This window comes from Hemiscyllium ocellatum, unplaced genomic scaffold, assembly GCF_020745735.1.
Source record: "Hemiscyllium ocellatum isolate sHemOce1 unplaced genomic scaffold, sHemOce1.pat.X.cur. scaffold_1815_pat_ctg1, whole genome shotgun sequence".
In the NCBI taxonomy this organism is placed as follows: Eukaryota; Metazoa; Chordata; class Chondrichthyes; order Orectolobiformes; family Hemiscylliidae; genus Hemiscyllium; species Hemiscyllium ocellatum.
The window spans coordinates 39,735-63,429 of NW_026867886.1; the positions used below are offsets into that span (position 1 = coordinate 39,735).

Consider the following 23,695-nt stretch of genomic DNA (forward strand, 5'->3'; position numbering starts at 1 on the left):
TGTCCCCCTACCTCGCTGTGTGTGTCCCCCTCCCTCGCTGTGTGTGCGCGTGTCCCTCCCTCGCTGTGTGTTTGTGTATGTCCCCTACCTTGCTGTGTTTGTGCGTGTCCCTCCCTCGCTGTGTGTGTCTCCCACTCGCTGTGTGTGTGTGTGTCCCCCTACCTCGCTGTGTGTGTCCCCCTCGCTGTGTGTGTCCCCCCTGCTGTGTGTGCGTGTCCCCCTCCCTCATTGTGTGTGCGCGCATGTCCCTCCCTCGCTGTGTGTGTGTGCGTGTCCCTCCCTCACTGTGTACGTGTGCGTGTCCGTCCATCACTGTGTGTGTGTGTGTTCCCCCCCTCGCTCTGTGTGTGTCCCGCTCCCTCACTGTGCGTGCGTGTGTGTGTGTGTGTGTGTGTGTGTGTGCATGTGTCCCCCTCCCTCGCTGTGTGCGCGTCCCCCTCCCTCGATGTGTGTGTGTGTGTCCCTCGCTATGTGTGTCACCCCCTGCTGTGTGTGTGCATGTCCCCCCCCATTGTGTGCGTGTCCCTCTCCCTCGCTGTGTGTGTGCGTGTCCCCCTCCCTCGCTGTGTGTGTGCGTGTCCCTCCCTCGCTGTGTGTGTGTGCGTGTCCGTCCCTCACTGTGTGTGTGTGTGCGCCCCCTTCCCTCGCTGTGTGTGTGTGTCCCTCCCTCGCTCTGTGTGTGTGTGTGTGTGTGTGTGTGTGTGTGTGTATATGCGTGCGCGCGCGTGTCCCTCCCTCACTGTGTGTGTGCGTGTCCCCCTCCCTTGCTGTGTGCGCACCCCCTCCCTCGCTGTGTGCACGTCCCCACCCTCGCTGTGTACGTGTCCCCCCCTCGCTATGTGCGTGTCCCCCTCCCTCGCTGTGTGAGTGTCCCCCTCCCTCGCTGTGTCTGTCCCTCCCTCGCTGTGTATCTGTGCGTGTCCCTCCCTCACTGTGTATGTTTGTGTGTGTGTGTCCCCTCCCTCGCTCTGTGTGTGTGTGTGCCCCCACCCTCGCTGTGTGTGCGTGTCTCTCCCCCTCGCTGTGTGTGCACGTCCCCTCCCTCGCTGTGTGCGTGTCCCCCCCCTCGCTGTGTGCACGTCCCCACCCTCGCTGTGTACGTGTCCCCCCCTCGCTGTGTGCGTGTGTGTGTGTGTGTGTCCCTCTCGCTGTGTGTGTGCCCCCCCTCGCTGTGTGTGTGTGTGTGTGTGTGTGTGTCCCTCGCTGTGTGCGTGTGTGTGTGTGTGTGTCCCTCTCGCTGTGTGCGTGTCCCCCCCCTCACTGTGTGTGTGTGTCCCCCCCCACTGTGTGCGTGTCCCCCTCCCACGCTGTTTGTGTCCCCCCTCCCTCGCTGTGTGTGTGTGTGTGTGTGTGTCCCTCCCTCGCTGTGTGCGCGCATGTCCCTCCCTCGCTGTGTGTGTGTGCGTGTCCCTCCCTCACTGTGTGTGTGTGTGTGTGTTTGCGTGTGTCCCCCTCCCTCGCTGTGTGTGCGTGTCCCCCTCCCTCGCTGTGTGTGTGTGTGCGTGTCCCCCTCCCTCATTGTGTGTGTGTGCGTTTGTCCCTCCCTCGCTGTGTGTGCGTGTCCCCCTCCCTCGCTGTGTGTGTGTGTGTCCCTCCCTCGCTGTGTATGTGTGCGTGTCCGTCCCTCACTGTGTGTGTGTGTGTGTGTGCCCCCTTCCCTCGCTGTGTGTGTGTCCCTCCCTCGCTGTGTGTGTGCGCGTGTCCCCCCTCCCTCGCTGTGTGTGTGTGTGTGTCCCTTGCTGTGTGTGTGTGTGTGTGTCCCTCGCTGTGTGTGTGTCCCTCGCTGTGTGTGTGTCCCTCGCTGTGTGTGTCCCTCCCTCGTGTGTGTGTCCCTCACTGTGTGTGTGTGTGTGTATGTGTGTGCATGTCCTCCCCTCACTGTGTGTGAGTGTCCTTTCCCTCGCTGTGTCTGTGTGTGTGTGTGTGTGCGCGGATGCATGTTCCCCCCTTCGCTGTGTGTGTCCGTGTCCCTTCCTCGCTGTGTGTGTGTGTGTGTGTGTGTGTGTGTGTGTGTCCCTGGATGAACAGTACTGCTGGGATAGTGGGCTGAAGAATAGCAGATGGAGTTTAATTAGATAAATGTGAAGTGTTCCATTTTGGTGAAACAAACCAGGGTGGGACTTGTACAGTTATTGTTCGGGCCCTGGGTAGTGTTTTCAGTCAGAGATCCAGTGACCCAGGTACACAGTTCTTTGAATGTGGTGTCACAGGTAGACAGGCTGGTGAAGCAGGCGTTTGGGATGGTTTCCTTCATTGGGCAGAGCACTGAGCGTAGGAGTTGGGATGTCATGTTGTATCTGTACAAGACATTGGTCAGGCCACTATAAAAGCATTGTTGATCAGCGGGAAGAACTCATCTGGTTCACTGACCTCCTTTAGGGAAGGACATCAAATATTCTAACCTGGTCTGGCTAACATGTGACTCCAGACCCACAGCAATATGGCTGACTCTGAGCTGCCCTCTGGGTAATTAGCAGTGGGGTCAAAGAACGTTGTTCCAGGCAGTGACACCCACACCCCATGAATGAATAAATAAAAATACCTATGTCCCTCCCTACCTCGGCAAACCCCTCCAGCTGCAGCAATTCAGACTGGCTTTGTAACACCCTGACCACTCTCTGTAACACTCTCACCATCTCCAGCACCTTCACCTCTCCCTGTTCCTTTCCACCCTGACCGTGGTTCCCATTCCCACAGCACTCCTCCTGCTACCAGACCCTTTGCAATCCATTTAACATTTACTTCTAAAGCACTCTCTCACTTCAGGATTTGAAGTACTTTTTGGTGATCTTCTCAGCCTCATAATCTAGTATGATCCCTTTTGTCCTGAGTGAGGGATCAGTGGGAATTTCTTGCTGAGGTTTTTACTGTTTCAATTGAATGTCCTTTTGTTGAGTGTTTTGCATTGTCCCTTCAAATGTTTTCCACTGTTCATTTACAGGCACATATTTCAGTTTGTTTAGCCTGTTTACCTTGGTCAGTTCTCCTCTCAAACTCATGTAATTGGCTATTTTTGTTCCTAGTTTTGTGATTGCCCTTTTTGTGATTCACTTTAAAACTTTATATTTATTTAAACTGCACTTTATTACAATTTCCCGAAGGATCTCTGCAGGTGACATTACTCATTCACTAAGTTTCATTACACGGTCGCTCTGCGATAGTTATGTCCCTTAACAGTTGCACAATGTGTTTTTCAAAGAAACACTGAAAAAAAATTAACCGAACTCCATTTCCAATATCAATGTTGACCGTGTGATTGTCCCAGATTATACAAATATTGAAGATTTCCAAAATTATCACAATGCCTTTGTTAAAAAATTCCAATGAGTTCCTGTTTAATGCAGTGATGAGCAATGGAATGCTGTCTGGTGGCTAAAACTGCTGCTTGTGTCCTTGGCAAGTAGTAGCCAGAGTTTATATTCAGACTGACTCTACTTCATGATCTGCGGCCAAATGCTTTCTCTGTAATGCCTTTGTTATCCATTATTGATAACGTTGCCCATTTTTGCCTGGGTTTTCATGAGATTACGAACCACTGAATATTTTTGTTCACCCTGTATCCATGTCTCCCTGGTGTCTAAATCTCTTTTATCTCTGTGTCACAAATCCATCTACCTTATTACAGCAACATTGTCCATTAAAAAAAAAATATCCTCTCTTCCACAATTTTCTGTCACAAATCTATTTGCTGATGTACAATTTTAGTTAAACTCTGTCCCATCCTGTTCCTTTCTGCTTCTCTTCAGCCACATTCCCATGTTGTTCCATTGCTTCACCTTTTCCCTTTGGATTTGGAAAGCTCCTTTCACCTGCATCCTCTCTGTCAGTTTAATGCCCTGTCCATAAACCTACCGACATGACTGGCCAGGACACAGGTCCCAGCACAGTTCCAGGGGGACCATCCTAATAGATTTTTTTTTTGTAAATCAGGTCTGGGATGTGGGTGTCTCTTGCTGACCAGCCTTTCTTGCCCAGCCCTAGAAGCCCTTGAGCTGAGTAACTTGCTCGGCCATTTCAGAGGGTCATTGAGAGGCAAACACTTTGCTGTGGGTACGTCGTGCAGACCAGGTCAGGATGGGCAGATGTCCTTCTCTAAAGGACAAGTGTTTGGATTTGTTACACTTCAGTAGTGGTTTCATACTTAATTGTGGATTGTTAATAATTATTTTTAAAATTATTGATTTCAAATGTCTCCTTTTCAGATGGCGGGATTCAATCCTGCCTCCCCTGAATATTAGCTGAGGTTTTGGATATATTCTCTCGCAAAAATACCACTAGGCCATCACTTCACCTGCTCGCTGGGTGCTCATCCCTGAGCACTGATACCAGGGCATCATGAAGCTAAACCCATTCTTCCAACATGACTGTGTGATCCTGACATCTTCCAGCAATCTGGGACTATTACTTAATATCGCTCCATTTTACAGATCTCTGTGGGACTCAGTGCCATTCTCCGTGTGTAACCCTCACTGCATCTGTCTAATTTCCCATTCTGTCTATTTCTCTGTCTCCTGTAGTTACTCAGGAAAGTCCTGACTCAATAGCCTTCCCAGCTGCTGGGTGGATTGTCCATCACCACATTGAACGCAGTTGGTCTGCCAGAGGGAGACAAAGGGCAGGGAGATCTGGAGCCTTCAATAAATCCTGTAGCGAGGTAAGGCCCCCCACAGTGCACAGAGCAAAGAGCAATGAGAGGGCTCCAAACATTTGTTAACACAACATGACATAGATACAGTGCTAGAGGGGAGCACAGTGCACACACACCCCAGACTCAATCACCGCCCCAATGTAAGTTCTATATTAAAACTCACTACTCTGCAATACTGTATCTTTGGCATGTCTTGTGGTCCAGTGTCTTCAATAATTTTTAATTCCTGTAACAGGTCCTATCGCTGTAACCTCCTCCCTTCCCAATAGTCCCTCCACATATTTGAAATGTATTTGAAAAGCCCTTCATCAGGAACACAGGCAGGGTGCCTGCAGAGTGGGGAGATAAATGAGAGGGGGCAACAATAGGTGAATGGGGTGCAGAAGAAGGTGATAGGTCAGAGTGGAGGATGGGGGAAGGTAGAAATGAGTACAATGGGTGAATGGGGTTGGGGATGGGGGTGATAGGTCAGAGATGAGGATGGAGTGGATAGGTGGGAAGGGAGATAAGCCAATAGGGCAGGTCATGAGGGCGGTGCTGAGCTGGAAGGCTGGAGGTGGGGTGAGATGGGGGATGGGGAAATGAGGAAACTGGTGAAGTCCACGTTGATGCCCTGGGGTTGAAGTGTTCCAAGGCGGATGGTGAGGCGTTCTTCCTCCAGGCGTCGGGTGGTGAGGAAGTGGTGGTGGAGGAAGCCCAGGGCCTGCATGTCCTTGGCAGAGTGGGAGGGGGAGTTGAAATGTTGGGTCACAGGGCGGTGGGGTTGATTGGTGCGGGTGTACCAGAGATGTTCTCTAAAGTGCTCTGCTAGGATGTGTCCAGTCTCCCCAATGTAGAGGAGACCGCATCGGGAGCAACGGACACAATAAATGATATTGGTGGATGTGCAGGTACAACTTTGATGGATGTGGAAGGCTCCTTTGGGGCCTTGGATAGAGGTGAGGGAGGAAGTGTGGGCACATGTTTTACAGTTCCTGCGGTGGCAGGAGAAGGTGCCAGGAAGGGAGGGTGGGTTTTTGGGCAGCATGGAACTAACCAGGTAGTCACGGAGGGAATGGTATTTGCGGAAAGTGGAGGGGGTGGGGAGGGAAATACATTCCTGGTGGTGGGGTCCGTTTGGAGGTGGCGGAAATGGCGGCAGAGGATTTGGTTTTTGTGAAGGTCGGTACGGTGGAAGGTGAGCACCGGGGCGTTCTGTCCTTGTTACGGTTGGAGGGGTGGGGTTTGAAGGTGGAGGTGCGGGATGTGGACGAGATGCGTTGGAGGGCATCTTTTACCACGTGGGAAGGGAAATTCCGATCCCTAAAGAAGGAGGCTATTTGGTGTGTTCTGTGGTGGAAGTGGCCCACCTGGGAGCAGGTACGGCGGAGGCGGAGGAATTGGGAATAGAGGTTGGGAATTTTGCAGGCGGTAGGATAGGAAGATATGTAATCTAGACATCTGTGGGAGTGGGTAGGTTTGTAAAAAATGTTGGTGTCAAGTCAGTTGTCATAAGGGGCTGGAGAGGGCCAGGAAGGGGAGGGAGGTATTGGAGATGGTCCCGGTAAATTTAAGGTCAGGGTGGAATGTGTTGGTGAAGTTGATGAATTGCTCAAACTCCTCGAGGGAGCACGAGGTGGTGCCAATGCAGTCATCAATGTTGCAGAGGAAGACGTTGGGAGTGGTGCCATTGTAACTACGGAAGATGGACTGTTCTACGTAGCCAACAAAGAGACAGGCATAGCTGGGGCCCATGCGGGTGCCCATTGCTACCCCTTTGGTCTGGAGGAAGTGGGAGGATTTGAAGGAAAAATTGTTAAGGGTGAGGACAAGTTCAGCCAAACGAATGAGAGTGTCGGTGGAAGGGTACTGTTGTGGACGTCGGGAGAGGAAGAAACGGAGGGCTTGGAGGTCCTGGTCATGGTGGATGGAGGTGTAGAGGGATTAGATATTCATTGTGAAGATGAGGCATTGGGGGCCAAGGAAACGGAAGTGTTGGAGGAGTGGAGGGTGTGGGTGGTTTCTCGAACGAATGTGGGTAGTTCCTGGACTGGGGTATAGGACAATGTCGAGGTAGGAAGACATGAGTTCAGTGGGGCAGGAGCATGCTGAGACAATGGGTCGGCCAGGGTGGTCAGGCTTGTGGATCGTGGGCAGGAGGTAGAACCGGGCAGTGGGGGATCCCGGACAATGAGGTTGGAAGCTGTGGGTGGGAGATCTCCTCCTGAGGTGATGAGGTTCTGTATGCTCTAGGAGATGACGGTTTGGTGATGGGAGGTGGGTCATGGTAGAGGGGGTGGTAGGGGGAGGTATGTTTGAGTTGACATCATGGTTTCAGCGGTGTAGAGGTCAGTGTGTCAGACTACCTCTGCACCCCCTTTATCTGCTGGTTTGATGGTGAGGTTGGGATTGGAGCAGAGGGAGTGGAGGGCTGCACGTTGTGAGGGTGAGAGGTTTGAGTGGGGGAGGGGGTAGATAGGTTGAGGCGGTTAATGTGTCGGTGGAAGTTGGAAATGAAGAGATCGAAGGCAGGTAATAGGCCAGCGCGGGGTGTCCAGGTGGATGGAGTGTATTGGAGGCCGGAAAAGGGGTTCTCAGAAAATAGGTGGGAGTGTTCATTGTCAAAATAAGCTTTGAGGCGGAGGCAGTGGAAGGAGTGTTCGATATCACGGCGTGTATTAAATTAATTGATGTTTGGACGGAGGAGGATAAAGATGAGGCCTTTGCTGAGGACTGATCACTCGTCCTCAGTGAGGGGGAGGTCAGGGGGAATGGTGAAAATTCGGCAGGAGTGGGAGCTGGGACCAGGCGTAGGTGTGGTGCTGGGGGAGGGGACGGTGCCTGTAACTGGAGTGGGTGTGGTGTTAGGGGGGATGGGGATGGAGTCATGAACAGGGGTGGTGTTCCCCTCAGGGTTCTGGGAGCGGGGATGGTGACGGTGGGACCTGGGAGCGGGGATGGTGACGGTGGGACTTGGGAGCGGTGTCAGCAGAATGCAGGTGAGTGGTGTTGGTGGGGACAGAAGTGGTGGCAAACACGGGCAGTGGGGGGGGCGTGGAGGTCACTGAGTGTGTGACATCAGCAATGGTGTGAGGGGCGGAAGTGATGTCACTTGTGTTGTATGAGGAATTGTGAGGGGCGGAAATGGCATTTACTTTATTTTAACCAATAATTTCCTGTCACAAATCTATTTGACAATGTTGTATTTTAATTAAACTCAGTCCCTTAATGTTTCTTTCTGTTGGTCTTCATCCACATCTCCATGGTGTTCCAATATTTCAACTTTTCTCTTTGGACTTGGGAATTTCCATTCACCTCAGACCTGTCCCTCTCCTCATCTGTGTCCGTTTATAGCACACTGCATAATCCTGGTACCAGAGGAGCCTATCCCAATAAAATAGCTCAGTCCTCCCTGAGTACTGGGAGCAGTGCTCACTGGTCAGAACCACTTCTGATGATACCATTGTGTGATCCTGACACCTTCCAGCACTCTGCTGATATCACTCAGTCTCTCTCCATGTGATATCCCTCACTGTGTGGGTCTATTGGCTGCCTCTGTCAGTGTCTCTCACTCTTGCAGTTACTCCAGATCCTGAGCCAACAGCATTCCCCACTCCAGAGGGAAGCAACTGCACAGGCCATGGATGGAGAAGGGAATTTCCATATCTCTGTGGGACTCAGTGCCATTCTCCATTGTGTAACCTTCATTGCATTAGTCTAATTTCCCATTCTGTCTACTTCTGTCTCCTGTAGGTATTCCTGATGTCCCTGACTCAGCAGAATTCCCAATTCCTTCTCGTCCATCACCACATTGAAGCTGGTTGGTCAGCCAGAGAGAGATGGAGAGTGAGATCTGGAGCCTTCAGTAAATCCTGCAGCCGGTAAGATCACTCACAGTAAACAGCTCAGGGAGGAGTTCATGGGCTTTAATTCAGACCCTGAGGGCATGATGTAGGAACAATGCTGGGAAAGGAACATGAGAACATTCTCTGGCTTCATTATCACCATCTTGTCTGTCAATTCATCTGTTCAACAGAACCCTCCCTATGTCTGCCAGCTTCTCCACTGTCTGTTTCATGGATACCACTTCCGCTATCTTTATCAGCCCCTACAATCCTGCTTATCCCTGTAAGCTCCTCATATCAGTAAAACTCTCCAAGTTTCTGCCTTTGCCTTTAATCCTGGGTTCTGTCACATCTCTCCTTAACTGAAGAAAATTAACTCTTCAGTTCCTTAAGCCATCCCTGTCAGTGTAGTCCTTTCCAGACCTGAAAAACCTCCCTGTCTTTGTGACTTTGTTGAACTCCTACTACCTTCATGATCTCTGTAACCTTCCCGTCATGACAACAAAAAAGCTCTGTACCTTCGTAACCTCCTCCTTGTTAGACTCTTCCTTGTCTCTGGGCACAAAGCAGAGTGGCCCTGCTTCTCTCATAAATTAGTCTCTGCATTTCTATTGATGACTATATACTCTTCCTGTCTCTAAGACACACTCAGTCTCTGTAAACTGTGCTGGTCCCGACTGATGTAATTTCCTTCAGTAACTACAAACCTTTATACCTTTAATCTCCTCCAGACGCGACCACGCAGTTTATTTCTATAACCTCCACGAGTGATACAGTCATAGAGATGTAGAGCACGGAAACAGACCCTTCGGTCCAACCCGTCCATTCCGACCAGATATCCCAATCCAATCTAGTCCCACCTGCCAGCACTTGGCCCATATTCTTCCAAACCCTTCCCATTCATATACCCATCCAATTGCCTCTTAAATGTTGCAATTGTACCATCCTCCACCACATCCTCTGGCAGCTCGTTCCATACACTTACCACCCTCTGCTTGAAAAGGTTGCCCCTGAGGTATCTTTTACACCTTTCCTCTCTCAAACTAAATCTATGCCCTCTAATTCTGGACTCCCTGTCCCCAGGGAAAAGGCTTTGTCTATTTATCCTATCCTGTCCAAACCCCTCATAATTTTGTAAACCACTGTAAGGTCACCCCTCAGCCTCCGAACCTCCAGGGAAAACCGCCCCAGCCTGTTCAGCCTCTCTCTGTAGCTCAAATCCTCCAACCCTGGCAACATCCTTGTCAATCTTTTCTGAACCCTTTCAAGTTTCACGACATCTTTCTGACAGGAAGGAGACCGGAATTGCACAAAGCATTCCAACAGTGGCCTAACCAATGTTTTGTATGGCCGCAACATGACCTCCCAACTCCTGTACTCAATACTCTGACCAATAAAGGGAAGCATACCAAATGCCGCCTTCACTATCCTATCTACGTGCGACTCTACTTTCAAGGAGCTGTGAACTTGCACTCCAAGGTCTCATTGGTCAGCAAAACTCCCTTGGAACTTACCATTACATGAATAAGCCCTGCTAAGAGTTGCTTTCCCAAAATGCAGCACATCGCATTAATCTGAATTAAACTCCATCTGCCACTTAGCCCATTGGCCCATCTGGTCCAGATCCTGTTGCAACCTTCTTCGCTGTCCACTACACTTCCAATTTTGGTGTCATATGTAAACTTACTAACTATACATCTTTTGCTCGCATCCAGATCATTTATGTAAATGACAAACAGAAGAGGGCCCAGCACTGATCCTTGTGGCACCGCTCTGGTCACTGGCCTCCAGTCTGAAAAACAACCCTCCACCACCACTCTCTGTCTTTTACCTTTGAGCCAGTTCTGTATCCAAATGGCTAGTTCTCCCTGTATTCCATGAGTTCTAACCTTGCTAATCAGTCTCCCATGGGGAACCTTGTCGAATGCCTCACTGAAGTCCATATAGATCACATCTGTCACTCTGCCCTCCTCAATCTTCTTTGTTGCTTCTTCAAAAAACTCAATTAAGTTTATGAGACATGATTTCCCACGCACAAAGCCATGTCGACTATTCCTAATCAGTCCTTGCCTTTCCAAATATATGTGCATCTTGTCCATCAGGATTCCCTCCAACAACTTGCCCACCACTGAGTTCAGGCTCACCGGTCTATAGTTCCCTGGCTTGTCTTTACCCACCTCCTTAAACAGTGGCACCACTTTTGCCAACCTCCAGTCTTCTGACACCTCACCTGTGACTATCGATGATAAAAATATCTCAGCAAGAGGCCCAGCAATCACTTCTCTAGCTTCCCACAGAGTTCTCGGGTACACCTGGTCAGGTCCTGGGGCTTTATCTACTTTTAACCGTTTCAAGACATCCAGCACTTCCTCCTCGGTAATCTGGGCATTTCGCAAGGTGTCACCATCTATTTCTCTGCGGTCTATATCTTCCATATCCTTTTCCACAATAAATACTGATGCAAAATATTCATTTAGTATCTCCACCATTTCCTGCGGCTACACACAAAGGCCGCCTTGCTGATCTTTGTGGGGCCCTATTCTCTCCCGAGTTACCCTTTTTTCCTTAATATATTTGTAAAAACCCTTTGCATTCTCCTTAATTCTATTTGTCAGCCCTATCTCATGTCCGCGTTTTGCCCTCCTGATTTCCCTCTTAAGTATACTCCTACTTCCTTTATACTCTTCTAAGGATTCCCCCGATCGATCCTGTCTATGCCTGACATTTGCTTCCTTCCTTTTCTGAACCAAACACTCAATTTCTTTAGTCATCCAGAATTCCCTATACCTACCAGCCTTCCCTTTCACCCTGACAGGAATATACTTTCTCTGGAGTCTTGTTATCTCATTTTCTGAAGGCTTCCCATTTTCCAGCTGTCCCTTTAGCTGCGAACATCTGCCTCCAATCAGCTTTCAAAAGTCCTTGCCTAATACCGTCAATATTGGCCTTTCTCCAATTTAGAACATCAACTTTTAGATCTGGTCTATCCTTTTCCATCACTATTTTAAAACAAACAGAATTATTGTCGCTGGCCCCAAAGTGCTCCCCCACTGACACCTCAGTCACCTGTCCTGCCTTATTTCCTAAGAGTAGGTCAATTTTTGCACCTTCTCTAGTAGGTACATCCACATACTGAATCAGAAAATTGTCTTGTACACACGTAAGAAATTCCTCTCCATCTAAACCTTTAACACTATGGCAGTCCCAGTCAATGTTTGGAAAGTTAAAATCCCCGACCATACCTACCCTATTATTCGTACAGATAGCTGAGATCGCCTTACAAGTTTGTTTGGCAATTTCCCTCTGACTATTGGGGGGTCTGTAATACAATCCTAATAAGGTGATCATCCCTTTCTTATTTCTCGGTTCCACCCAAATAACTTCCCTGGATGTATTTCTGGGAATATCCTCCCTCAGAACCGCTATAATGATATCCCTTATCAAAAATACCACTCCCCCTCCTCTCTTGCCACCCTTTCTATCCTTCCTGTAGCATTTGTATCCAGGAACATTAAGCTGCCAGTCCTGCCCATCCCTGAGTCATGTTTCTGTAATTGCTATGAGATCCCAGTCCCATGTTCCTAACCATGCCCTGAGTTCATCTGCCTTCCCTGTTAGGCCCCTTGCATTGAAATAAATGCAGTTTAATTTATTAGTCCTACCTTGTCCCTGCCTGTCCTGACTGTTTGACTCACTTCTGTTCTCAGCTGTACCTGTCTCAGATCGAGCTCTCAAAATCCTCCCTGTGATTGTTACCACGTCCCATCCCTGCATTCCTCCAAATCCCTGTAAAGTCCTCCCATTCCTAAAACATTCCCTGTATCTGTCACCTGTCCCAGCTTCCACAACCCTCCCACTCTCTGTAAGACTCTCCCCACCCCCCTACCCCCGTCCCAGTGACTACAGCCCGCTGTATCACTGAATGCCAGTAGTCACTATAATATCAGATTAAGATGTGAAAGCAAGAACACTGTACTGGGTTAGATATCTGTCCTGATCATATTGAATGGTGGGACCGACTCTGTGGTCAAATGGACGATATCTGCTCTTCTTTCCTGTGGTTCTCTATAAGCTTACTCTCTATATAACCTCCTTCAGTCCCCACAGACCTCCCTATCTCCATAAGCTCCTTCAGTCCCCACGACTCTTCCCATCCATGTAACCTGAACCCTTCCCCAAAACCTCCCTAATTCCATAACCTCCAAAAGGCCCCACGACCCTCCCTATCTCCATAATCTCACCCTGACCAAACGACCCTCCCATTCAGAGTAACCTCCTTCAATTCCCATGATCCTCCTGATCTGTGCAACTGCGTTCAGGCCCAACAGCCCTCCCGATCTCTTTGTCCCCTTTCAGACCCCACAGCACTCCCTACCTCCATGATGTTCTTCAGTCACCACTGCACTCTTTATGTCTATAATCTCATTCAGTCCCCACATCACTCCCTATCTCCATAATGTCCTTCAGTCCCCATGACCCTCCTTATTTCCAAAACATCTATTACCTGTTGAACCTGTAAGCTCCCTTTTTCAGTTTGTTAAACACGAACTCCCATAACCCTTTCTGCTGCCAGTCTGAAACCAAACAGTGTTGGCCTGATAGTAGGTCGGGAGCTGGAATGTGTTTGAAAGGATATGTCAGTGAACAATAACTGGACCCTTAGAAACACACTTAATAAAAAGAGAATGTTGCTTTGAGCCTGTAGGATTGTATTTTTATTGGTGTGAGTATAAATGGCAGGATAGATACGGGTGTAGGACTGGCTGTACCGAAGATACGGTTTATTTAAATTTTCAGAAACCTTTACACAAGTTTCAATAAGGGCTAAAGAGTAACCTGGTAGAGAATCGGGCCCCTTAACTATCAGGAGGTGGGTGAGATGTTAGACAAAATAGTCTTGTCAGAATTTACTGTGGAGAAAGACATGGAAGCTCGGGAACTTGGGGAAATAAATAGTGATGTCTTGTAAAGAATCCTCAACAGAGAAGAAAAAGTGTTGGAATCTTAAAACAAATAAAGGTTAATTAATCCTCAGTAGCTCATTAGGTCTATCCTTGAATATTCATGGGAAGCTAGGGAAGAGATTGCGGTGTCCCTAACAGAGATATTTATATTATCATCAGACACAATGAGTTACCGGAAGAGTGGAGGGCGGCTAATGCTATTCCATCACTTTAGGTCTGCAGGGAAAAGCCAGGAAATCACAGCGCAGTGAGCCAGTGCTGGGTAAGTTGTTGGAGGAGATTCTGAGAGAAAGGAGCTACATATATTTGGAAAGGCAAGGGCTGATTAGAGATATTCAGCATGGCTTTGTGAGTGGGAAACCGTATTTCACAAACTGGATTGACTCTTCGAGGAGGTGGCCAAGAGATAGATGAAGGCAGAGCAGTCAGCGTTGTCTACATGGACTTCAGCAAAGCATTTAACAAGGTTCCAATGGATGTACAACATCTAGTCAAGAGGAAGAAGGAAGCTGACTTAAGGTTGAGGAACCAAAGATCCGAAGCAGGGCTCTAGAGAGTTACATGGGGCAGTACGGTGGCTCAGTGGTTAGCACTGCTGCCTCACAGCACCAGGGACGCGATTACAATTCCAGCCCCAGGTGACTGTCTGTGTGGAGTTTGCACATTCTCTCCATGTCTGCATGGGTTTCCTCCGGGTGCTCCGGTTTCCACCCACAACCCAAAGATGAGCAGGTTAGGTGAATCAGCCATGTGTTGTTCAAGAAAGGGAATGGAGATAATTCTGGGAATCACAGACCTGTCAGTCTTCTCTCTGTGATGTGCAGATTATTGGAGAGGACTCTGGGAGACGGGATTTATGATTCCTTGGAAAACCATAGTTTGATTAGAGAAAGTCTCATGGCTTTGTTAGGGACAGGTCATGCCTCACAATTCTTATTGAATCCTTTGAGAATGTGACAAAATGCATTTATGGCTCATTGAGAAAGTACAGAGCATGGGATACATGGAAACCTGTCTGTCTGGATACAGAATTCCTGGCCCATAGAAGACAGAGGGTGATGCCAGATGGAAAGCATTCAGCCTGGAGCTCGGTGACCAGTGGTTTTCTGCACGGAGAGGTTACAGGACCTCTGCTGTTGGTGATTTTATGAATGACTTGGATGTGTGAGTGGAAGAGTGGGTTAGTAACTTTGCCAATGAGACGAAGGTTGGTGGAGTGGTGAATAGTGTGGATGTCTGCTGGAGATTGCAATGGGACATTGACAGGATGTAGAGCTGGGCTGAGAAGTGGCAGATAAAGTCAAATCTGGAAAAGTGTGAAGTGATGCATTTTGGAAGGTGAGACTTGAATGCAGAATACAGGGATAAAGGCAGAATACTGGATAGTGTGGAGCAACAGATGGATCTTGGATTTCATGACCAGAGATCCCCTCAAATTTGTCACCAAGCTGATAGTGTTGTTAAGAAAGAATATGGTGTATCGGCTTTCATTAGCTGGGGGATTGAGTTTTTAAAGCCGTGAGGTTATGCTGCAGCTCTATACAGCCCTGTTTAGATCCCAATTAGAATATTGTGTTCAGTTTTGATCCCTTCATTACAGGAAGGATGTGGATGCTTGAGAGAGGGTAAAGAAGAGATTTACCAGAATGCTGCCTGTTCTGGAGAGCATGTCTTATGAAGAAAGGTTGAGGGAGCTAAGGCTTTTCTCATTGGAGTGAAGAAGGGTGTGGTGTGATTTGGTAGAAGTGAACAAGGTGGTGTGAGGCATAGATGGAGTGAATATTGAGAGACCTCTTTATCCCATGGTATACATGGTACCAGGGGGCATAATTGTAAGGTGATTGGAGGATGGGTAAGAGGAGATTTCAGATGTAGGTCCTTTAAATAGAGAGTGGTGAATTGGTGGAATGGGACATTTAACAGACTCTTGGATAGGCACATGGATGGGAGCAAAATGAAGGGTATGTCAGTTAGTTTGATCTTACAGTCGGGTAAAAGGTGGGCATGACATCATGGCCGAAAGGTCTTGTGCTGTACTGTTCTGTGTTCTACGATCCGTCTGGGAAATGGGTAATAAGCTCAGATCAATGTAAAAGGATATGGCATTCAGGAGGAGCTAGTCAACTGGATACAAAATTGGGCTTGATGGTGGGAGACAGAGGGCAATGGGAGGCATGTTGTCTTTCTGACTGGAGGCATGTGACCAGCGGTGAAGTTGGTCCCCTGTTGTTTGTCATTTGGATAAATGGTTTGGATGGGAATATTGGTTTTGTGGTAAGTACGTTTTTTGAGTGACACTGAAATTGTTGGTAAAGTGGACAGTGAAGAAATTTATCCAAGATACAACAAGATTAACAGTACTGCTGGGATAGTGGGCTGAAGAATAGCAGATGGAGTTTAATTAGCTAAATGTGAAGTGTTCCTTTTTGATGAAACAATCCAGGGTGGGACCTGTACAGTTAGTGTTCGGGCCCTGGGTGGTGTTGTCAGTCAGAGACCCAGGGATGCAGGTAGATAGCTCTTTGTAAGTGGTGTCACAGGTAGACAGGCTGGTGAAGCAGGCATTTGGGATGGTTACCTTCTTTGGGCAGAGCAATAAGAGTAGGAGTTGGGATGTCATGTTGTGGCTGTATATAAAAGCATTGTTGACCAGTAGGAAGTACTCATCTGGTTCACTTACATCCTTTAGAGAAGAACAACTGACATTCTAACCTGGTCTGACCTGCACGGGACACCAGACCCACAGCAATATGGCTGACTCTGTGCTATACTCTGGATAATTAGCAGTGGGGCAAAGAATGCTGGTCCAGGCAGTGACACCCACATCCCATGAATGAATAAATAAAAATACCTATGTCCCTCCCTACCTCTGCAAATCCCTCCCACCTGCAGCAATCTGTACTGGCTTTGTAACACCCTTCAGACCCTGACCACTCTGTGTAACTCTCTCACCACCTCCAGCACCTTCAGCTCTCCCGGTTCCTTTTGTGACATAAAACCTTGACAATTATTCCCTCTTCCATCTGACCTCCTCCTGCGAGCAGACCCTTTGCAATCCCTTTAAAACTTACTGCTAAAACATTCTCTCACTTCAGGATTTTAAGTACTTTTCGGTGATCCTCTAAGCCCGATAATCTAATATGATCCTTTTTACTTGAGTGAGGGACCGATGGGAATTTCTTGCTGAGGATTTGTCTGTTTCAATGGAATGTCCTTTTGTTGAGTGTTTTACACTGCTCCTTTAAATGGTTTCCACTGTTCATTTACAGACACATGTTTCAATCTGTTTAGGCTGTTTACCTTGGTCAGTTCTCCTCTCAAACTCACGTAATTGGCTAATTTTGTTTCTAGTTGTAGCGTGTGCTTTCTGTGATTCACTTTAAAACTTTATATTTCTTTAAGCTGCACTTTATCACAATTTCCCTGAGGATCTCTCCAGGTGACATTACTCATTCACGAAGTTTCATCACACAACGGTCGCTCTGAGATAGTTATGTCCCTCGCCAGTTGCACAATTTGTTATTCAAAGAAACAGTGAAAACTAATTGTCTAAACTCCTCTTCCAATATCACTGTTGTCAGTGTGACTGTCCCACATTTTGTGAATATTGATGTTTCCCAAAATTATCGCAATGTGTTTGTTTAAAAAATTCCAATGAGTTCCTGTGTAATGCAGTGATGAGCAAGGGAATACTGTTCAGTGTCTAAAACTGTTGTGCTGCTTGTGTCCTTGGCAAGTAGTAGCCAGAATTTACATTCAGACTGATTCTTCCTCATGATCTGAGACCAAATGCTTTCTCTGTAATGCCTTTCTTACCCATTATTGTTAGCGTTGCCCACTTGGCCTGAGTTTCCGCAAGGTTGTGATCCATTGAATATTTATGTCCACCTTTTGTTCACCCTGTAACCATATCTCTCTGGTGTCTAAACCTTTTTTTTTTATCTCAGTGTCACTAATCCATCTGCCTTATTGATAAGACTTCATCCATTCAAAAATGAAATAATTTATTCTTTCCCACAATTTCCTGTCACAAACCTATTCACTGATGTACAGTTTTAGTTAATCGCTGACCCTTCCTGGTCCTTCCTGCTTGCCTTCAGTCACATTCCCATGTTGTTCCGATGCTTCACCTTTTCTCTTCGGATTTGGAAAATTCCTTTCATCTGGATCCTGTCCCAGCATCCTCTCTGTCAGTTTAAAGCCCTGTCCATAAACCTACTGACATGATTGGCCAGGACCCAGGTCACTGGGCCCACCACGATACCAGTGGGACCATTCTATTAGATTTTTTTTATAAATCAGGTAGGGGATGTGGGTGTCTCTGACTGACCAGCCTTTATTACCTATCCCTACCTGCCCATGAGCTGAGTAGCTTGCTCGGCCATTTCAGAGGGTAATTGAGAGGCAAACACCTTGCTGTGGGTATGTCGTGTAGACCAAGTGAGGATGATCAGATCTCGTTGTCAAAAGGCGAAGTGCACGCCACGGTGGCTCAGTGATTAGCTCTCCTGCCTCACAGCACCAGGGTTCCAGGTTCGATTCCAGCCCCAGGTGGCTGTGTGGAGTCTGCACATTCTCCCTGTGTCTGCATGAAATGCCTCCGGATGCTCCGGTTTCCTCCCACAGTCCAAAGCCGTGCAAGTCAGGCGAATTAGCAATGCTAAATTGCCCATGATGTTAGGTGTATTTGGTCGAGAGAGAAGGGTCTGAGTGGGTTAATCTTTGGATGGATGGTGTGGACAGGTTGGGTCAAAAGGCCTGTTTCCACACTGTACAAAATCTAATCTAAGGGATTGTAATTTTTGTACATCAGCAATGGTTTCATATTTGTTTATGGATTGTTAATTGCTATTTTTAAAATTATTGATTTTAAATTCCACCATATCTTATGATGGGATTCAAACCTGCCTCCCCTGAGCACTGGCTGAGGTTTTGGACAAATGCGCTAACAATAATATTACTAGGCCATCGCTTCACCTGCTCACTGATTGCTCATCCCTGAGCACTGATACATGAAGCTAAACCCATTCTTCCAACATGACTGTGTGATCCTGAAGTCTTCCAGCACTCCGGTGATATCACTTAGTCTCTCTCCATGTGGTATCCCTCCCTGTGTGGGTCTAATTGCTGCCTCTGTCAGTGTCTCTCGCTCTTGCAGCTACTCCAGATCCTGAGCCAACAGAATTCTCCACTCCAGAGAGACGCAACAGCACAGGCCAGGGATGGAGCTTGGGATTTTCTAGATATCTGTGGGGTTCATTTCCATTCTCCTTGTGTAACCCTCACTGAATCAGTCTAATTTTCCATTCTGTCTATTTCTCTGTCTCCTGTAGGTACTCAGGAGGTTCCTGAATCAATAGACTTCCCAACTGCTGTGTGTCTCATCCATCACCTCATTGAAGATGGTTGGTCAGCCAGGGAGACAAAGGGCAGGGAGATCTGGAGCCTTCAATAAATCCTGCAGTGAGGTAAGATCACTCACAGTGCACAGAGCAGGGAGCAATGGGAGGGCTGCAAACATCGGCTAACAATACATGATACAGATACAGTGCTTGATGGGGAGCACAGTATAGACACACCCCATGCTCAATCACCACATCTACTTTAACTTATGTTGCACTGAGACAGCATCGGGAGTTCAGAGTTATCAGTCCAGGCCTGTGCTGTCTTAGTGAGCATCAGGACAACAGAGGGGAAAGCAGGCCTCCCACGAGAGGGTGTGAATGCTGCCTGGGATCTTTCTGTTCTGTGTTCTCCCTCCAACACTGTATTAAGACTCACTACTCTGCAACACTGTATCTGTGGCATGGCTTGTGCACCAGTATCTTCAGTCATTTTTAACTCCTATAACAGTAGTTGTCCCTGTAACCTCCTCCCTTCCCGATAGTCCCTCCACATATTTGAGATGTACTGCATTCCAGACTACCATCCCTATCGCTGTAACTTGCTTCAGTGTCCACAACATGCCTTATTTTGGTACTGTAATCCTCTTTAACTGGATACAGAGTGATACAGCACGGAAACAGAACCTGTGGTCCTACTCCTCAATACTGCCCATGTTACCTAAACTGAATGAGTCTCATTTGCCTGCATTTGGCCCTTATCTCTTCAAACCTTCTGCTCTCAATGTACCTCCCAAATATCTGTTCCATGCTGTAATTGTTCTTGTTTCTCCCATGTGCCTGAGGCAGTCTGTTCCATCTATGCACCATCCTCTGTGGATAATGTTCCCCGTCAGCTCCCCCTTCAAGTCCTTGCTCTCTCACGTCCCGTTTATATCCTCGAGTTTTGGACTCACCTACCCTTGGCTATTCACCATTCTTAGGGCCACCCCGAAGATTCATCTGTCAATGACGGCAAATTTGCCAAATGTCGCTTTTCCCACCCTGTCCATCCGGTATGCCACTTCTGAAGAACAATGAAACTTGCACCCCCTGGTCTCTCTCTCTCTCTCTCTCTCTTTCTCTCTATTCGACAACCCTGGCCAGAGCCCTTCCATTAACTGTATTAGTCCTCTATGGTTTGTCTTAACAAAATCCAACACCTGAATTAAACTCCATCTTTCATTGTCTGGTCCACTGGCCCAGTTGGTCAAGACCCCCTTTGATAACCGTATTTACTGCCCACTACACCATTAATTTGATCATCAACAAACTTACGCACAATCACTTCTATATTTTCAACCAAATCATTTATGTAGATGATGCACATCAGTGGACCCAGCCCTGATCCTTTCTTCAATAATGGAATAAAACCATATTCTTGTCATAGAGCCAGACAGCATGGAAACTGACCCTTCAGCTGATACCCACCATCATCTAAAACTCAACTCTTCCCAGCTGCCTGTTGCTGGCCCATAGTACTCCAACCCTTCCCTATTCACCTGTTTATCCAAATATCTTTAAAGTGTTGTAATTGTACCCACATCAACCCCTTTCTCAGGAAGTTCATTCCAAACTCAAACCACCCTCGGTGTAGCAAATTGCCCCATATCTTTTTTTTGAACATCTCTCTCCGCTAACCTTAAAAATGTGGCCCCTCCTCTCGAGACTCTCCCATCCTGCGGAAAAGGCAGCTACCATTAAATGGATCTATATACCTCATTTTTTTCATAAACCTTTATAGTATCATGTCTCAACCTCCAGGCTCCAGTGAAAAAAGACTCAGCCTATCCAGCCATTTTTCAGAACCCAAGCCTTCCATACCCAGCAATATCCTGGTAAATCTCTTCTGAATCCCCTGCAGCTTAATAATATCCTCCCTATAACTGGGCGACCAGAACTGCACAGAGTATTGGAGAACAGGCCTCGCAAATGTCTGTGCAATCTCAATGCCGCTCATACCGCTCATGTTCATATAAGCCTCTGTAAGGTCATCACTCAGTCTCCGATTCTCCAGTGACAGTAACCCCAGCTTATTCAGCAACAACCCGGGAAATATCTTGTAAAGCTTTTCTAAGCCCTTTCAAGTTTCACAATATCCTTCCTGTAGCAGGGAGACTGGAATTGCAGAGGACTCCGAATGTGGTCTCATGCATTACTCTTGTTCCCTGAGTTCCCCAGTCTTTGTCCTCAGTAAGTTCTGGAGTGAAAAAATTGTTTAGGATCTTAGCAAATATCCTGCAGTTCCACACATCGATGGCCTCATTGATCTTTAATGGATACTATTTTGTCCTGAGTTCCTTATGCACTCTTAATATACTGATACAATCACTTTTGGATTCCCCTTTCCTTCTCTGCTGAGGCTATTTCATTGAGCCTTTCTCCATTCCTGTTTTCTACTCAAAGTGTATTCCTACAGCCCCTGTATATCCTCAGGGATTCCCTTGATCCAGCTGGCTATACCTGACATGTGCCCCCTTTTCCTTGACCAGACCCTCAATAGACAGCCAGTGTTTCCGAATGCTGTCAGCATTGAGCTGCACACACACAGGAACATGCTGACGCAGGTCGATCAGTTTAAAAATATTCTCACTTGCCAAACTTCCCTTTCCCTGTAAATAATTCCCTTCCCCAATCACATTTTGAAAGTTCCTGGCTAATACGATCAAGATTGGTCAGGCTCCATTTTATAACTTGCACTTGTGGACCAGGCCTGTCCTTTTCCAAAGCTGTTTTCAAACTACGAGAACTGTGGTTACTTTGGCAAAACGCTTGGCCACTCACATCTCAGTCCCCTTCCCTACCTTGATTCCCAAGGGGAGGTCAGGTTTTGCCCCTTTCTCTTTTCAGGCCATTTACATATTGATTGGGAGATCCTGGAACACAATTACCAAATGCCTCCCTTGCAAATGCTGAACACTGGCAGTCCCAGTCTAGGTTTGGAAAGTTCAAAAACCCTACCATAACAGCCCCATTATTATGGTTGATATTTAAGATGTCCCGATACATTTGTTCATCAGTCTGCCACGGATTATTCGGGGTCAGCAGTCAGATCGTATCAACGTGATGACCCATTCTTATTTCTCAGTTCTAACTTAGCTTCACTGGGCGATCCCACAGGAATATCCTCTCTAAGTCCTGCTGGGATGATTCATGCAATCAAAACCCACCACCACACGTCCACTGTTGCCTCCCCTTCCTGGAGCATCTCTACCTTGAAACAATGAACTGCCAGTCCTGCCCCTCCCTCAGCTGTGTTTCTGTAATAACTAAAATACCCCAGTCCCATGTTCCAATCCATGCCTTGAGTTCACCTTCCTTAGCTGTCAGGCCCCTTGTATTGAAATAAATGCAGTTGAATCATCAGTTTTCCCCCATTGCCTGCTATGTTCTTGCCTGGCTTATCTGCTGAAATTGCTGTCTTTAACACGTGTACCTGTCTCAATCTTCTTTCTGGCCTTACGTTTATTTAAGGTCCAACACCCTGCCAGACTAGGTTATGTCCTCTCAAGCATCTCTAGCAATTCACCCCAGCAGGATGTGGGTCCCTCTCCCGCTCCCAGTTGAGGTGCCTTTCCCACCCTGTAAACCTGTGCTGACACCTTCAGGGATCTATGAACTTGTCCACCAAGGTCCCTGTATTCCTCAGTACTCCGCAAAGTCCTACCATTCATTATGTCTATCCTTCGCTTATCGTACCTCCCACAGAGTATCACCTCACTTCAATCAGAACTGAACTCTGCTTAGATTATCATCTGATCGACATCGAACAGCAGACGGAGACCATCCCCCTCACTGTGGATAACACCCTCACCTTTCATATCATCTGCAAACCTACTAATGATACCTTCTGCTTTCCCATCCGAGTCATTAATGGTCAATGGTTCCTGCACAGATCCCTGTGTACACCCGTTGGTGAAAGTATTCTACCCACCAGTTTTGCATCCAATTTGCCAACCTGCCTTGGAACCCAGTCCTTTTGGACCAACCTTCCATTTTGCATCTTATCAAAGGACTTATTCAAGTCCATGTAACCCACATCATCTGCACTGCCTTCATCAATATACTTAAGCACAATTTCAAAAACCTGAACTGAATTCCTCAGACTGTATCTTCCTCTGCCAAATCTGTGATGACTAAACCAAGTTGATCCTTATCTTTGCAAGTGTGGATTCATCCTCATAATTCATTCCAATAATTTCCCTCCCCCTGCTGTCAGACTATCTGCTCTGTAATTACCTGGCCTATCCCTGCTGTCCTTTTTGAACAAAGGAACCACATTAGCGATCCGCCAGTCATTCAGCACTTCACCTGAGTCCAGGAAAGTATATATATCCACCAACAATCTCTGGGTAATTAGCATGGGGTCAAAGAATGCTGGTCCAGGCAGTGACACCCACATCCCATGAATGAATAAATAAAAATAAATATGTCCCTCCCTACCTCTGCAAACCCCTCCAGCTGCAGTAATTCGTACTGGCTTTGTATCACCGTTCAGGCCCTGACCACTCTCTGTAACTCTCTCACTACCTCCAGCATCTTCATCTCTCCCTGTTCCTAACGTATCAATAAACCTTGACAATGTTTCCTCTTCCCATTGCCCTCCTCCTGCTAGCAGACCCATTGCAATCCCTTTAAAACTTACTCTAAAACTCTCACTTGAGGATTTTAAGTATTTTGTGGTGATCTTCTCAGCTTCCTAATCTAATATGATCCATTTTGTCCTGAGTGAGGGACCGGTGGGGATTTCTTGCTGAGTTTTTGTCTGTTAATGGAATGTCCTTTTGTTGAGTGTTTTACACTGTTCATTCAAATGTTTTCCACAGTTCATTTCCAGACACCCATATTTCAGTCTGTGTAGCCTATTTACCTTGGTCA

The 23,695-nt window shown here is 47.3% G+C and overlaps 1 long non-coding RNA gene across 3 annotated transcripts in view; it reads left to right on the forward strand.

Annotated features, from left to right (window-relative positions):
• LOC132810671 (uncharacterized) overlaps nucleotides 1-23,695 on the forward strand; it is a 61,977-nt gene that overhangs the window by 20,877 nt on the left and 17,405 nt on the right. For 2 of the 3 annotated variants that reach the window (XR_009643002.1, XR_009643001.1), the window contains 3 exons: nucleotides 4,518-4,654; nucleotides 8,381-8,508; nucleotides 18,770-18,904. This is a non-coding gene — a long non-coding RNA (uncharacterized LOC132810671). The remainder of the gene's footprint in view (nucleotides 1-4,517; nucleotides 4,655-8,380; nucleotides 8,509-18,769; nucleotides 18,905-23,695) is intronic. The other variant, XR_009643003.1, reaches the window with a different exon arrangement.